General features: G+C 38.6%; 1 pseudogene; it reads left to right on the top strand.

The window, feature by feature from the left end:
* The first annotated feature begins 15578 nt into the window (after positions 1–15578).
* On the top strand, positions 15579–15678 carry LOC138831447 (U6 spliceosomal RNA; annotated as a pseudogene).
* Positions 15679–15925: the final 247 nt, after the last annotated feature.

Below are 15925 nucleotides of genomic sequence, written 5' to 3'. Positions count from 1 at the left end.
AGTGGTAGAGTGCTTGCTTTGCATGCCTGAGGCCCTGGGTTCAATTCCTCAACACCACATAAGCAAAAAGAAAAAAGCCGGAAGTGGCACTGTGGCTCAAGTGGTAGAGCGCTAGCCTTGAGCTGAAGAGCTGAGGGACAGCGGCCAGGCCCAGAATTCAGGCCCAGAAAAAAAAAAAAAAACTATTTAAAAAATGCTGCAAATTTGTCTAAACAGTTGTCTAGTTATCTTTTAGGTAATTGAACTGGGGAGTTCGACAGCCTGATGGAACAGCTCAGGGTTGCCATCGTCATGGTGAACTCGACCTGAGTGGATGCAGGATTGGCGGAGGGCTTATCTTCTTGGATCTCAGTTGCTATGAATCATCTCAAGGAGGGGGCGGGTTTGGGAGCCCTGACAGGCCTCCTGGTGTTAGCCTCCTTGGTATGTCTGTGGTGCATTTGCCAAATTAGAGGTTCTCAGCGTTGCAGTGCAGCCATGATTAACCAAGCCTTTACAGTCATTGGAGCAGGTCAGTCCCCCCAAGCGTGGCTTGCCACCCTAAAACAATGAACACAGATTGCAAAGCCAAAGTACTGCAGTCGAGAGGCATGAGTTTTGCCCTCGAGGAGAGCATGTTCGATTGCACACGGGTTCGATTCGCCTTTTCCAGTCCTTGTGAAAAACAAATCAATGGACAGGCTGAGTCATCCCTAGAGAAGGTACCCTCTGGGAGAAGGCTTGTATGCAGTCCTTGCATTGCACAACAGGGATCAGACCTCTGTTCTCATCTGTGTTCTTTAAACAAAAAAGGGGGAACTGTAGAGAGCTGCTAGGGGCCGCACCTGGAAGATGGCGCCGGCTTCCGCCCTCCGCCTTCCCGATGGCGAGTGCTCTCGTGGTAAACAACTCCTTATATGGCTAAGGCAAAGAATCTGGCTTGCTTCCACACACCTGAACCTATTGGTTGTTCCCACGTGGCATATCAGGGTTGGCTACCCAGCGGGTACTTAAGGCTGTGGGGAATTCTCCCCAGGGTTGGGGTCAGAAGATTACTCAAAGGTCCTGAATAAACTGCAGAGAGAAGAGTCCGGTGTCGCGTCTTCCTTGCTGGTCGAGGCGGGTAGCAACAATGTCCAATAAGGAACTTAACTTTTGCCAGGGGCAGGGTGTTGCAGGGGTGGAGAGGGGAGATGGGAAAGGATGAGAAGGGGAAACAGGAGGAGGCAACAATGCTTGATAAGAAATGTACTCTTACCTTGCCCATGTAATTGTAACCCCTCTGTATGGTATTTTGCAAAATAAATAAATAAATAAATAAAGTTTGTCAGAATAATGTCAAAAAGTTTTTGACAGAATCATCATTAGTGTATCACCTAGAATCTGGATATGGTTAGTAACTCTAGAGGATTTTCTCATACTCTCAGAATTTTCGTAAACATATATAATAAGTCAAATGAGGTGGTTTATACCTATAATCCTAGCTACTCTGAAAATGGAAATGTCCATAGTTGCAGTTCAACGTCAACCTGGAAAACATACAAGAGACCTCCATCTCAATCAATAAAAGCTGGGTGTGCCAAGGTGTGGCTGTCATCCTACCTATTTTGAACATAAAACTAGGAAGTTCCCTATCCATGTAGCCTAGGAATAAACAAATACAAGATTCTTTCTCAAAAACAATCCAAGAAAAAAATAGCTGGATATGGCATGGTTCAAGTGGTCAGATGCCTGCCTGGCAAATGCAAGGCTCTGAATTTGAATCCAAGTACTTACCTCAAAAATTAAAAGTAAACCATATGAATTAATTCTCTAAATCACTTCTCAGTGCAATTATCTTATGTATTCTTCAAATAATCTGGTAGTGAAGGCAGAGAATTGATTAAACCAGATCAATATAATAGGTGAAATTAACCCCAATATAAGTATTTAAATGGTTTTTTTCTTTCTTGCAATTGTTTCTAACATATTTATAAGATTATTTCTTTGTACTGGGAATGCCTAGCTTCTTCATGGCTCACAGGCTGGTGAGCTCATGTGGACCCATTCACCTATTAGGCCTGCTAGGCCCGAGTTCAGATCCCAGACCCGCCAAAAGATTCATCTTGATGTCACAAGCAAATAGTTGCCACTGTTTTCCTTTCCTGTGCAAATCCTGGGTCTCAGCTAGGATGGAGAATGCATGGGCCACCGTGTGGTCAGGGAAATAAGTTGTTATACATGTCAGCTGAGTTATACCTGTCATCATATACTCAAGAAAATACACAATATATCCATGAATAGCATACAAAATAAAGACAATAACTACAATTAATATATGATGCAGTACACTCACGGATGTGAATTTACATCCCATATTTCAATGTTGCATTGAGGACTATTTTGGTCTCCCTGGGGCTCAATCTCAGTTCCTGGGAACAGCCCAGCTGCTTCCTGGCTCACAGTCTGGTGTGATCAACTGGACCCATTGGGCAGTTGGGCCTCCTAGGCCTTGAGTTCACATCCCAGCACTGCCAAAAATTCACCCTGATTGGAGAAGCCAGTTGTTGCACCTGTTTTCATGTGCTGTTTTCATGTGCTGTGCAAATTCTGGGTCTCAGCTAGGATAGAGAAGGTATAGGCAACTCTATACTTATGGGAATAGGTTGTCATCCAGTTCACCACAGTTATATCTGTCAACCTATACTCAAGAAAATACACAATACATCAATGAATAAGACACAAAATAAAGAGAGAATGACTACACCAAACGCAATATGTTGCCACCCATGTTTGGAAATATAGATCCTTTGTTTAATTATGAATTTATGACAATATTGGCCCCCACCAGGACTCCATCTCAGGTCCCCGGAATGGCCTACCTCCTTAGTGGCTTACAGGGTCATGTACTCACCATGACCCATTCACCAATTGGGCCTGCTAGGCCTTGAGTTCAAATTACAGCACTGCCAAAGATTCATTCTGATGTGAAAAGCTTAGGGTTGCACATGTTTTCCTGTTCCGTGAATGTCCTGGGTCTCATTGAGAATGGAAAATGCTATATAAGCAACTCTATAGCCATGGAAACACGTTGTCATCCATGTCAGCGCAGTTATATCTGTCACCATACTCAATAACATACACAATACATCCATGAATAAGTCAAATAGTAAAAAGAATAACTACACTGAATGCAAGATGTATACCACACCTGTAGGTAGAGAGATCCTATGTTTAAAAAAGGTGGGCTTGCTATTTTGTCGAGTGCTGGGGTTTCAAATCAGGCCCTGGACCAGGCCTGACATTCTAGTCTTCAAGGATGGTGAGCTTCCCCTTCTCCCTCAGTGCAACAGAGCTATACAAACCTGAGTTCAAATCCCAGCACTAACAAAAGATTCATCCTGATGTCAGAAGCCAGTTGTTGCACACGTTTTCCTCTCCCGTGAAAGTTCTGAATATCAACTAGGAAGGGGAATTCATAGGCAACCCTATAACCATGGGAACAGGTTGTCATAAATGTCATCCTGTCACAATACTTAGTAAAATACACAATACCTTCATGAAGTAGATACAAAATAAGGAGAAGAAGTTCACTGGACACAAGATGCTGTACACACAAGTATGTCAATATAGATCGTATGTTTAAATTATGAACTTATGAATATAGTGGACCACCCTATTGATCAATGTCAGATCCTGGGAATGGCATAGGTCATTATTTGCTCACAGGATAGTGTGATCACCTTGACTTATTGGTCAATTGGTCCTACTAAACCCTCAGTTAAGATCCCAGCACTACCAACAAGTGGATCGTGGAGTAAGAAGCCAAGTGTAAAACTTGTTTTCCTTTTCTCTGAATATCCTGGTGACTCTGAGAATCCTGGTATGATGGAGAATGTTTCTATAAATCTAGATGCTCTGTGATAAGATGTCATCAATGTAATAAATGAAAGGGGTTTTATCACAGTACAATCAATGATAAATAAATGAATAAAACAAAAAATACAAGAACAACCACACCAAACATGTATGGACTGAGCATCTATAGGTACGTATAAATCCTATCTTTACAATGTATCTAAATAGTATGTTTCCAGGACTGGGGCTTGAATTCAGGACTAGTGAACAGGCATGAGTTTCTTATCTTCAAGTATGGTGATCTTCCACTTCATCCACATTGCTCCAGATTTACCCAGATCCTGAGTTCAAATCCAAAGCCTGGAAGAATAAGCAGCGTGAATTGCAAGTCAGGGAGCTAAATGTTTATATTTTATTTTTCTCAATACGGCGCTTGAACTCAGGTCGTTGCAACTCTGCCTCAGCTTTGATCACCCTACCCTGGGGTGCAACCACTAGATCTACAGCTCCTCCTGGGATCCTAGACCGCCAGGCCTTGTAGGGAAAGCAATGCACAGAAAAAATAGGGCCTTTTTCTGTTTTCTTCCTTTGCATGGTGACCCTCATGGGTCTGAATGACACTGATGCAAAGGGTACTTCACCTTGCATTGCTACATAGGCCCTGATTTGGAATCCCCATCCTGACACCAACCAATGGCATGAGATACTAAGAAAATGGTTGCCATTCATAAGATTAACAATGGAATGTTGTCAATGTCACGGTTGAATGAATTGATCATAAATGATGCTCCTATAAAATTAGACAGCTTCATTTCAGGATGCTTATTGGTTTCATTTAATATTAAGCTTTCATTTAATATTAAGCTTTGAAAGAATATTATTACTTAAAGGAACACAATAATATCAGAACACTGATTTCATTAATAATTTAAGGATGAATACAATTAATTAATTAAATTACATTAATTACATGGACGGAGTATTAATACCCTGGAATTGGTAAGAATGTAGTCTATATAATTAATAATGTAAAGGCATCTCTGACACTCTATAAAGATATATATTTATTAGCGTACTTCCATCTGCATGTCAATCTTTTCTTATTTTGGTAACCCTTGGTGCTTGATCTGAGGTCCTGGGAACAGCCTGTCAGCTCAATTTGCCCCAGGATGGCATGCTAACACCCATTCATGAATTGGGCTTTATAGGTTGTATGCCTTGAGTTCAGATGCCAGCACTCCCAAAAATGAATCGTGGAGTAAGAAGATGATGGTGACATTTTTTCCTTTTCTGTGAAAGTCCTGGGTGTCAGGTATGAAGTGGAATACATATGCAGACATATATCCCGTGTAATCAATGTAATCAATGTTTTATGCTCAATAATAGTCAATAAAATAACAGGTCAGTACATGAATAAAACAAAAAAAATAAAATAACTACACTGAATGCAATATAGAGTCAACATATAAATATATATATGTAAATCATATATGTAAATTGTACATGAATAGGATGTTTTCTAGTAGTGGGGATCTATTTCAGGCCCAAGGAGCAGACCTGAATTTCTTGACTTCAAGGAGGCCAGCTTCCCATTCCCACACAGTGCAACAGAGTTACCAAGACCATGAGTTCCAATCCCAGTCCTGGCAGAAAAATGGCACCTTTGCAGTATGTGAGACCCAATTCTTCAATATTTCATTATGCCTCCATTTTATGAATGTGATTTTTAAATGCTTAATAAAGAATTAACTAAAATCAATCAGTGTCCTATAATATAATTGTGTATAATTTTATCCTAGAATCTTTCAAGAACTGTCCATTCAATCATGACATACATCACATTCCATTGGTATTCATATGGATAGGAATGAGTTCCTTAGGATCTCCTGCCATTTGGAGGTGGCAGGACCAGGATTCCAACTGTGGGCTCCAGCTCCCACCACTTCAACCTAGGGATAGGGTACTCACCAGTCTGTCCAAGAATATCAGCAAGACCAATGATTAGGCAGGCAACCGTGGCTCTCAGCAGTCCTTCTTGATACTTACAACCTGTGATGGGAGGATCATGTTCAAACTCATCTTAGGCAGGAATGTCCTTGAGTCGCCTGTCCAACTTCAGTGTCAACAAAGCCAGAAGCCCTGGGTTCCAGTGTGGAGGGCGAGCCTTGAGAAAAAGCAGCTCACAGACTGTGCCCAGATCCTGAGTTCAAGGTCCAGTTCTGGCAACACACAGACAGACACAACAATCTGTGCAGCCATCCAGCTAAAACAGATCACCCTCTCGTCTCCAACTAAATTGGACATTGGTCCCTGGGAAATTCTTCGTGTCTCCGTCCATGCTGCTTTCATCACAGGATTCTGGCCACACTCCCATTCTTTCATGGTTCTTTCTGACCAATGGGATACAAGAATGGTAGCTACGCCCACATTCCATCCTGCCCAGTAGCACCCGGGATTCCCTCTGTTAGTTTACAACACTCAAAAGCAGTTGAGGAAGGGAGAGGTGGCTGAGTGGTGAAGAAGAGACTCAAGTGACTTTGGAGTAGGAAATTGAGATGCCTGCCCTCACCCCGGCTTCCTTCCCCCCTTCTCAAGGTGTGGGATTTCAAACCTCAGCCAATGGTGCACTGCAAGCCCGCCTAAAGCCCTGACCTGGTCCCTGGCCCTGGTTCTCTGCTCTTACTATGTGTTTGCAATGCCGATGCCATTGCTGCTTGACCCACCTGGAGCAGCCTCCAGCACCTTCTCCCAGCAGCACAGGTGAATGGCTGCCCCCAAATCACCACTACCCGGGGTCAGACACCCCTCTGGGGGCACCATGACCACCTGCTTGTTTCCTCTCCCTGGCTCTGAGGAGCCACCTTTCTGTCTTGGGCATTTCTGAAGCAGATACTCAATATATGCTCTGGCTGGACTGGATCGAGGTCCTCCTATCTGGGACAGGTATGCTCCACCACGCCTGGTCCCGTGTAGTTGGGATGGTAGACAAGTAGCGCCATGCTCAGTTATCAATTTAGATGGATTATCCCAAAATTTTAGTCCACAGCAGCCCATTCTTGATCAGAGGTGAAGCTCTGGGTAGGGCCGCAACCATCAGACCTCATTCTCCTCACAGAATAGTTTTGAGGAAACAAGGGATTTAAACAGAAGGAACCCTGGAGCAGGGCTTGGCACAGAGGGAGAGGCCTTCAGAGAAGTTTCTCAGCAATTCTGTGAGCAAATGATAGGAAGATACCCGGAAAGGGTTCAGGTGGGGCCAGTTATTAATTGTGCAACAGGTGGGGATTATGAAACAAAACATTTCTCTCATCATCACCCTATCCCCATGAGGAAGGGGATGCTTCACTGTGCTGAGATTTGCAGCTGGGGAAGCCGAGGTACAGAGAAGCCAGGGGAAGTACTTATGACTTCAACTTCACAGGAAGTTCGGCATGACTTCACTACCATCCTCCCTAGGAAAATGGAGGCTATTCAATCCACTTCTTGTGACAGGTAGTCCACTTCTTGTCAGTTGTGTGGCTTGAAGCCTAGGCATGGGCGCTGTTCTTGAGCTCCTCAGAAAAAAGCTAGTGCTCTACCACTTGAGCCCACAACACCACTTCTTGTTTTCTGGTGGTTCTTTGGAAATAATAGTCTCATAGACGTTCCTGCAGGGGCTGGCTATGAACCATGATCCTCATATCTCAGCCTCCTGTGTAGTTAGGATTAGAGTTCTGAGCCATCGGCACCCGACATATTGTAATTCTGACTTTTCTCTCTCTCTTTCACAAGAACTGGTTGAATGGGTACTGGAGAAGGGGGCCTAGCATTATCATGTGGCTGGAATCCAAGGTGACCCTCTCATTCTGGAGGTGGGCTGTGGGTCAGGAGCTATTTCGCTCAGACTTTTGAAACAGCTCCCTGAGGTAAGCCCCACTGTGCCCTGGCTAGACCATTAAATATATTTTCCATCCAGCTTACTGGACTTATTGTATTGTATTGCTTTCTACATGATTTTTTAGCACCTGGCTAAACTTATGATACATAGTTATGGAATGTAAATGTAATGCCTAATTAAGAAAGTCATTTAGGGCTCTGGGAATGTGGCTTCATGATACAGTGATTGACTAGCATGCATGAAACCCTGGGTTCAATTCCTCAGTAATACATAAAAAAGAAAAACACTGGAAGGAATGCAAGTGGTAGAGCACTAGCCTTGAGAAAAAAATAGCTCAGGAATAATTACTTACCCTTGAGTTTAAGCCCCTGGACTGGCCAAAAAAAATTATTAAATGGAAAATAAAGAATGCATACTTGAAATATATAATTGCTCCTTCCATACTGACACCTGAAAATAGACCCTAATTCATGTACTATACCTATGTTAGGATACTGTGTTGAAAAAATTTTGTTCTTTAAGTCACAGCAATTAATGGCAGGAGTGTGCTTAGATGTCAGCTGAAGATTAATTCTGGAAATTCAAGGATTCCAAGATTTTCTGCCATCACTGCTAATCACGAAGTGAAAAATTGTCTAAGTGTGATTTTGAAATCTTTTTGGTCAGTTTTGGCACCAAAAAGGCAGAGGCTAATTAATAGTTGTGAAAGAAAATAAGGAATAACTCCAGATGGAAGGAATAAACGATAGTAACTAATGTATACCAGAAACTGGTCTAGAGAACCATTTTTGGTTATTGAAGAACTAGTTGTCAACTAGGCTTTTCTAAGTCTCTTAGGCTAGTTCTTAATCTCTGCGTGATAAATGTATCTCTGTCTATGCTGTTCTTTCACACCTTATCTCCTTTGTTTTCTAAAAGTCTTAGTCTTTCTATATTTCTCTATGAACATTTTCTGATTATAAATACACCTATACAGATGTCACAGGATGCTAATGTAAGAGTCCCATAGCTCATGACTCATTAATGTAACAAAATGGAAAAGGAGGACATATTTACTGCTACCTCAATTTTTCTGAAAAGCTGCAATGTCATCATTTGGTTAAAATTTCCATTCTTTGCCTATACAGTGTCATTCAGTGCACATAAATGCAAATATGAAATGGGTGCTGGTGGTTTACACCTGTAATCAAATTGCTCAGGAGGTTGAGACCAGAGGATTGTGGTTCAAACCCAGCCTTGTCAGGAAAGTCCATGAGACCCTAATCTTCAATTAACCACCAGAAAATCGGAAGTGGTGCTGTAGCTAAAGTGGTAGTGCGCTCAACTTGAACTGAAGACCTGAGGGACAGTGCCCAGGATCAGAGTTCAAGCCCCACAACCAATAAAAAAGTGAAATATGACTTTAAGTTTACCCAAAAGGAACGACAAGATAAAATTCCCAAGAAAACAAAATTAATTCCAAAATGATTCAGTGCACCTACTTTTGTAGAGTTAAGTTATGGATTCTTTGCTGGACATATTCTCTAAAAACAAATTGTTTAACTAGGGTTACAGGTGGACCCATTGCAACAATGAGATGTACAAGTCGTTTCTATAATTAGAACTCAGTTACTAGATAATTCCAACAGCTCATGTATAAAATGATAATGTGAATAATGTAGACAGAGTTGCCAACAAATGGATGAAATTAATTTATACATTTAGAAAAAGGGTAATTTTTTGAGGCTTTGGTATAACATGGTATGAAGAGAATAATTGTGTGACATCTTCTTTCTTCAACCTGTATGTAACATAGGAAGCAATTTCCTTAATTACGTGCCTCTGTACACAATGAGAAAAATGCTAGATTTGGGATTTGTTTTATTTTTGTTTTTGTTTTATTGGTTTTTCCTAGGGCTTGAACTCTGGGACTGGACACTCTCTCTGAGCCTGTTTATTCTCAAGGCTCGTGCCCTACCACTTCAACCTCAGCTCACTTTTGTCTGGCTTTTGCTGAGAAGTTTATTGGAGAAAAGAATCTAGGGAACCTTCCTGCCTGAGTGGTGTAGTAGGAAGACCCCTACACAGGCAGGCAAGCCCACCTAGTCGTCCGGAGTGACTGAGCCCACCGCAACAAAGTTGTTATTAAAGAAGCAACTTTATTGAGAAGGTTCCTACACTGACCAGCCAGGGCCGCAGCACAGGCTCAGGAGCTGATACTGCGACCCCTAGTGGCCCACGTGCTTAGGTTTTTAAAGGCAAAAATCACAAGGTGAAGCCTGGTCAAGTAGGCGACCAATGAGATTTTCATGCACCCAAACGATTGCAGTCATACCAGACCACACGCAGGTGGCCAATGAAGTTACACTTTGTCACATAATGGCTGTTTAAACCAGCCTATCACTTTTGGTTTAAATGACTCACGAATTCAATGATAAAGCGGAGCTTGAGGTAAACATACACAAAGGAGTTTAGTGGAGTTTAACGTAAGTATGTGAAAAAGGCAGACTGTATATAGTAAACTCGGGATGTAGCCAGCATGCCAGGATGAGCTGGATTACTGGCTATCTGTTTAACTGGTTAGTCCTTAACAGAACAAACATGGGTTAAGTTCTTAAGGGGAGGGGGACCTAGAGGCATTCTTTTCATTCCAAGAACTGGGCTGGTTGAAGCCAAGGATTTTGTTCTTTTTCTATAATCCCTAAAACAAAAACAAAAACTGTAAAGAAGCTGTCCCAGCTCGAGTCTCCTCTCAGGGCCTAGTTCAGTGGGCTTTGAACTGTAATCTTCCAACCTTAGCATCCTGATTATGTATGATAGTTAAAAAAGTATGAATATAAATAATATTTGCAAGAATATCAGTGGAGGAAAAATGATGCAACACAGTTTATTGTGGTGTTCTTTCCAGAACACGGAGGGCATCACATTAGCAGAGGTGCAGTGTATTCTCACAATGGAGATTAGCTATTCTTGATGGGAATTAAGGGAATTTTGAGGTGCACCCTACAAGTTGGAAACTGTTGCTCTAGGATGACTTTATGGCATAAATCTTGTGATTGATGGTCATAGAAATAATAGCTTAATCTGAGAACCAACTGCTACGCTTGAAGAATTAATTATAACATGCTTCATAGTTTTATCCTATACCAGAATGTGGCTCTTTTTCTGTTTACTTCTCAGTCTGTAACACCCCATTGGAAAATGCATCTGTTGCAGAATTACAAAACATGCAAACAGGTAAATTTTGAATCTCTCAGGTACGGAATGTTCAGAATTTGAAAATGAGTAGTTATTAATCATAGGAATTTTGAAGAACACATACATTCTGTCCTCTTAACAACTTATTTACTTTTAAAAGTTATGGGTTTCCATAGAATTAAACTGTTTTCTGTTTTACTATAAGAAAGTACTAAATTTATTCTATTTTCAAAATATTGACAAGTATATTGTGAAAAAATTATCTAGTTGGAAATCATTCAAGTTGATTACCCTCTGATAAAGAAGAGGTAAATAATTCAAATTAGATTCCAAATAATACTTATTTTTAAAAAAATACTACATAAAGAATAATATTTACAATACCAAAACAGTGAAATTTTATTTCATCAGCTTATTTTATAATTTAATTTTAATGTGAAAATGATGTGTTGTGGGGTTACAGCCATTGTAAGGTAGTGAATACATAACTTTTCAAACTTGTTATGCCCTCTCTAATTTTTCTCACAATTTTTCCTTCACCCCAATATCCCTCACAAGTTGTAATGTACATTTCCAACTTATTGTCTTGTGAGTATTGCTATTGCATTGGTTTGCCCTTTGTCCTTTATTTCACCATTTTGTTGTTCCTGTCCCCTTCCCAAATTAAGGTAAATGTATACACAATACACAGGGTACCAAAATCAAACACAGCAGGGGATAAACCATAGGAGAAAATCTCAAAGAAAATAGAAATCACGTAGTACATCAAAAACAACAACCACAAATAAATATCTCTCCATATCTTGGAGTTCATTTTGCTCAGCATCAACTTATATGGTCATATATACGCATAACAAAGCCACTGGAAAATAATAGTTTCATGGACACTATACCATGAAAACACATGCGAACTGTTTTTGATGGTAAAGGTGGAGTTAGGATTGGTGAATTCGCGATTCTGATAAAAGAATTTCAAAAGAGTTTTAAATTTTATGAAAGGTAAATTTTAATTGTTCAAACTTTTTAACAACTTAGCCTATCAAGAAAATTTAAAGTTACCTGGGAAAATAGGCTTTCATGCAAAGAAATCCATGGAGACTTAGCTGAGAGGGAGCAATGTGGGTGAATATGGCTTATTTTCACACTAAACAAACAAATCTCACAAACCTTGCAGTAAATCCTTTAGGTTCCCTTGAGAATTGTCCTTACCCAGGAAATGGACTCTCACTGTGTGAAACAAGGTTGCAGTGGAATTTAAATTCAAAGTTCTTTAAAAACAAAAAAGACATCAAAATTTGTGAATTGTCATTTAATTACCAAACAGTAATTCTCTGAAAAAGAAGGAAAGATATAATTCAAAATCACTTCACTTTATTAAAAGTATGAGAAAAGAGTAGTGAAGAGAAATGAGAGAAACCATAGAGGACTGTTTTCTCTCCAGTGGTGTAATGGGTTCTTGATCTTGTTTCTTCCATTCTATATTCACAAGCTATCAAGTGTGGCTGAGGACTGGAGTAACCACTTCAGACAAAGAATACTCACAGAAGAAAATATTTGCAGCACCTGTAAATGATTTATAACCTTTGACAATCTATTTATATCTGTTCAAAATTCTTCCCTACCCCGAACTGCATTCTTTGAACAGCTTTGTTTGCTTTTCCAAAGACTGCCCTTCATTAACTGCTTAAAATATTGTGAGGTCATATACATACACTATAGAGATTGTTGTTTGGTTGTGATTATTGTGTGTTTTTATTTGTAGTTGTGTTTTTAACTGAATTTCAAAAGGTTGTGCAAGTGTGTTACAATTAAATATGTCCATCAAATGCTCCTGGTTCAGAGTCATTCCTTCTATCAATCTGAACCAACCCTTTCTCCAAGATTTATTTCAGATTTACAACTTCCTTTATTACTTGTGTACATTAGTATTCTAGCTGTACTTGCCCATTTTCCATTTTTCATTCATTTTATGTCTTTATAATAATTCCTTTCTGGTTTCAACTTCCTGATAGTCATTCTGTTAAACTGTTTAGAATTTGAAAGGTTTATATACATTCCTACATTCCATGGAGTTTCAATCCTGCATGTACTTGAACTGCAATAACAATTTGCAAGACTGGAGACGTGAAGCACCTAGATATGATTTTATTCTCATCTTTTTGGAAGATTAATCTTTAGTCAACAAGAAAGTTTAAAAATCGTTTAGAATTTATACCTAACTACCAGCTTTTATAAATGGCTTTGTACAATGGTGTGTGATTATTTTATTTTACATGGGATGATATTTTCTACTACCTCTAAGTTTTGGAAAAAGAAAAAAACTAATTTTTACTACAGTAGAGGAATATGATAGAAATAGAAGACAGATTTTATGTTTGTCACATCTCTGATGATTAACCATATGCAAAACTTAAAGTCATATTCCTTACTATGTTAGACAGATGGGAAACCATATGATAAGGCAACACATGATAAGGCAACTATTAGTGACTTTAAAATGTACCTTCTTATGTGAAGAAATTTACTTTATTAGCTAATATTTGGGTTTGAATCATGGAAGGCTGATCTATTTAACACATTTCTGGAAGGCACCTACTGAGCAACGCAAATGGTGGGAGATACTATTTCTACACTTTAATGAATGGTTGAACTTACTTGGCATTTATGCTGGGTAAATAAATCATCTCTATTGTAACTTGATTCCTACACTTGAAACACTTTTAATGTCACTATTATCTACTTGTCAAGTGTTATTTTGGTGAATAACATTTTTAAAAGTTTATTGGAAAAGGAATATACTTTCAGAAGATTAAATGTAGGTTATCATTGGTTTGAGAATGACAACATTTTTATAATACAGAACTAAGTTTTCTTGAAGTACCAGTGTTTTGAAGCACTAAGGATCTTCTCAATTAATGATTTTCTAAATTATATTTGACTTCTAAGTCAAGATTTCCTAGCCTTGGTAGAACAATTATGGATCTATCATTCCAGTAATTATTTTTGGCCTACTTACGCTGGACTGAAATCTTTCATTTATCATTAGGAGAAGGGTATAAAAATAATTTGTGACATTTGTGAATTTGTTTACTCATATGGGCTGGTCATCTGTAAATTGAAAGTTTGAACTACAGTACATTCTCTTATATTTTGTGATCTCATCTTTCATTTTAAGTTGCCTTACATTTCACAATTGCTTACTACTAATTCCTACAAGGAATTGGGGCCCTGAAATATTATAGGAAATTAGAAATTGAGATGGGTCTTCAATTACTTTCCGTTAGCATGTTGCATGGGCCAAAGTCAGAAGTCTTGCCCTTGTTATATGATGATGAAATAACTGGGACTTAGTATCCTCAAACCTGTGGGTGCTACAGAAGAATAATAGTTTTTACACATCATATCAGCAAAATTTGGGTATAATCAGTAAGAATGCTTCAAAAATATGGAGAAAAACACTTTGGGTCCAGCGAGTTAACACAATAAACACAGCAGCAGTGTAAAATATCTTATAGATTAGAGGAAAACAATACTGGTTTTTTTTTACAATGTGAATTCAGAAGACCTAGAACACTTAGAAGGTATCACAAGTTTATAACGAAGACATTGCTTTGATACTTTTTATTCTAATATATATTCTAAACCTAAGTATTTATATTCCAATTTGTTTATGGGAATAAATTTCAATTTATTTGTCAAATTATCAATTAATTCTAGCAATTCTAGAAATTTAAGATCAGCACATAGAAATATAAAATATATAAGTACTTATAATATAGGAAATTGTTATGCATTGTTCTGTTGTGGTTAGGGTATCAATGGCAACTCTGTTTTAAAGTATTATTCCATTATCTCTACCTCAGTTTTTGGTAGAGTTAGACCTAAAACTTTACCATTTGTAAGCCTGGAGGCAAGAGGAAATACTGTGATTAAAACATTAATAATTTAAGCCTAATATCGAGGAGAAACCTATGGACTTCTCCAAGTTTTATGGAAATATTTGGTGATAGAAAGTCAGTAGTGTAAGTTCCTGCCTGGTTGGATGGTAGACAGACCAGGATATTAGGTAATCATGCATACGAACAATTTTTTCACCTTCTTGGCTTTAGCTACTTTTGAAATGATAGGTATAATAAACAATTGTATTTTGATAAAATACCTTCTATTCTGAACAATTCGGTCTGAACTGTTAATCGCTCTATGGACCCTTGTAACTAAGATTAGTTTTGTTCCAGTAAGACAATCTATGCTGTCAGGGTAAGATATTTTGGTTGGTTTGTTTCTACATGGGAGAAGGGTAAAGTGTCAGGAAGACATTTGTGCCAGTGAGACTTCTTTGCGAACTTTTAAGCTGCAGAAGTTTAGAAGTAGCTCTTAAGCAAGACTTCCTTTGAATCCATTAGCTCCACAAAGCTAACTCAGTTGATTAGTGAGTACTTGAAAAGGCATCACCTTTGGACTTAGCTATAAAGACTTCAAAATATGATCAAATTTAAAATGAAAACAACAAAATAGTCATTGACAAAAATTGCAAATGTGAGCAATCGACCAAACAATGTAAGTTTTTCCCACTATACACAGAAATTTAGAGAAATAAGATCAATAGCATTTTAGGAACAATAAGGGCTCCTTGTTACAAATAGGCAACCAAGGATATATGCCTGTATAAAGATTGCATCATTAACTACTTAAATTTAGAGGATACTACATGCTTCAGCAGCAGGCCTAACCAAATGACAACAATACAGAGATTAACATGGCACTTGCAGAAGGATGATAAAAAAATTCGTGAACTATTCCATATTTTTCATTCTTCAAATGAAAGAAATGAAAAGCAGTTATTAAAAAGTTGATTACAAAAATACAAGTGTAACAATACATGTAATTCATAGAATTAAAGGTTAGTTTGACATCAGTGTATTAAATCTTCACTTTACAAAGGCTCTTACATAGCATAACCTTTACAAAACTTGAAATTAGATAATATTATCATCTTATCCCAAAGAAATAAAATACTATAAGGACCTAGGAAAAAAGGAATCTTAACTTTTTCTA

This window comes from Dipodomys merriami, unplaced genomic scaffold (assembly GCF_024711535.1).
Source record: "Dipodomys merriami isolate MVZ:Mamm:240054 unplaced genomic scaffold, mDipMer1.0.p SCAF_196, whole genome shotgun sequence".
NCBI classification, from domain to species: Eukaryota; Metazoa; Chordata; class Mammalia; order Rodentia; family Heteromyidae; genus Dipodomys; species Dipodomys merriami.
This window is presented reverse-complemented; position numbering and strand designations above follow the sequence as displayed.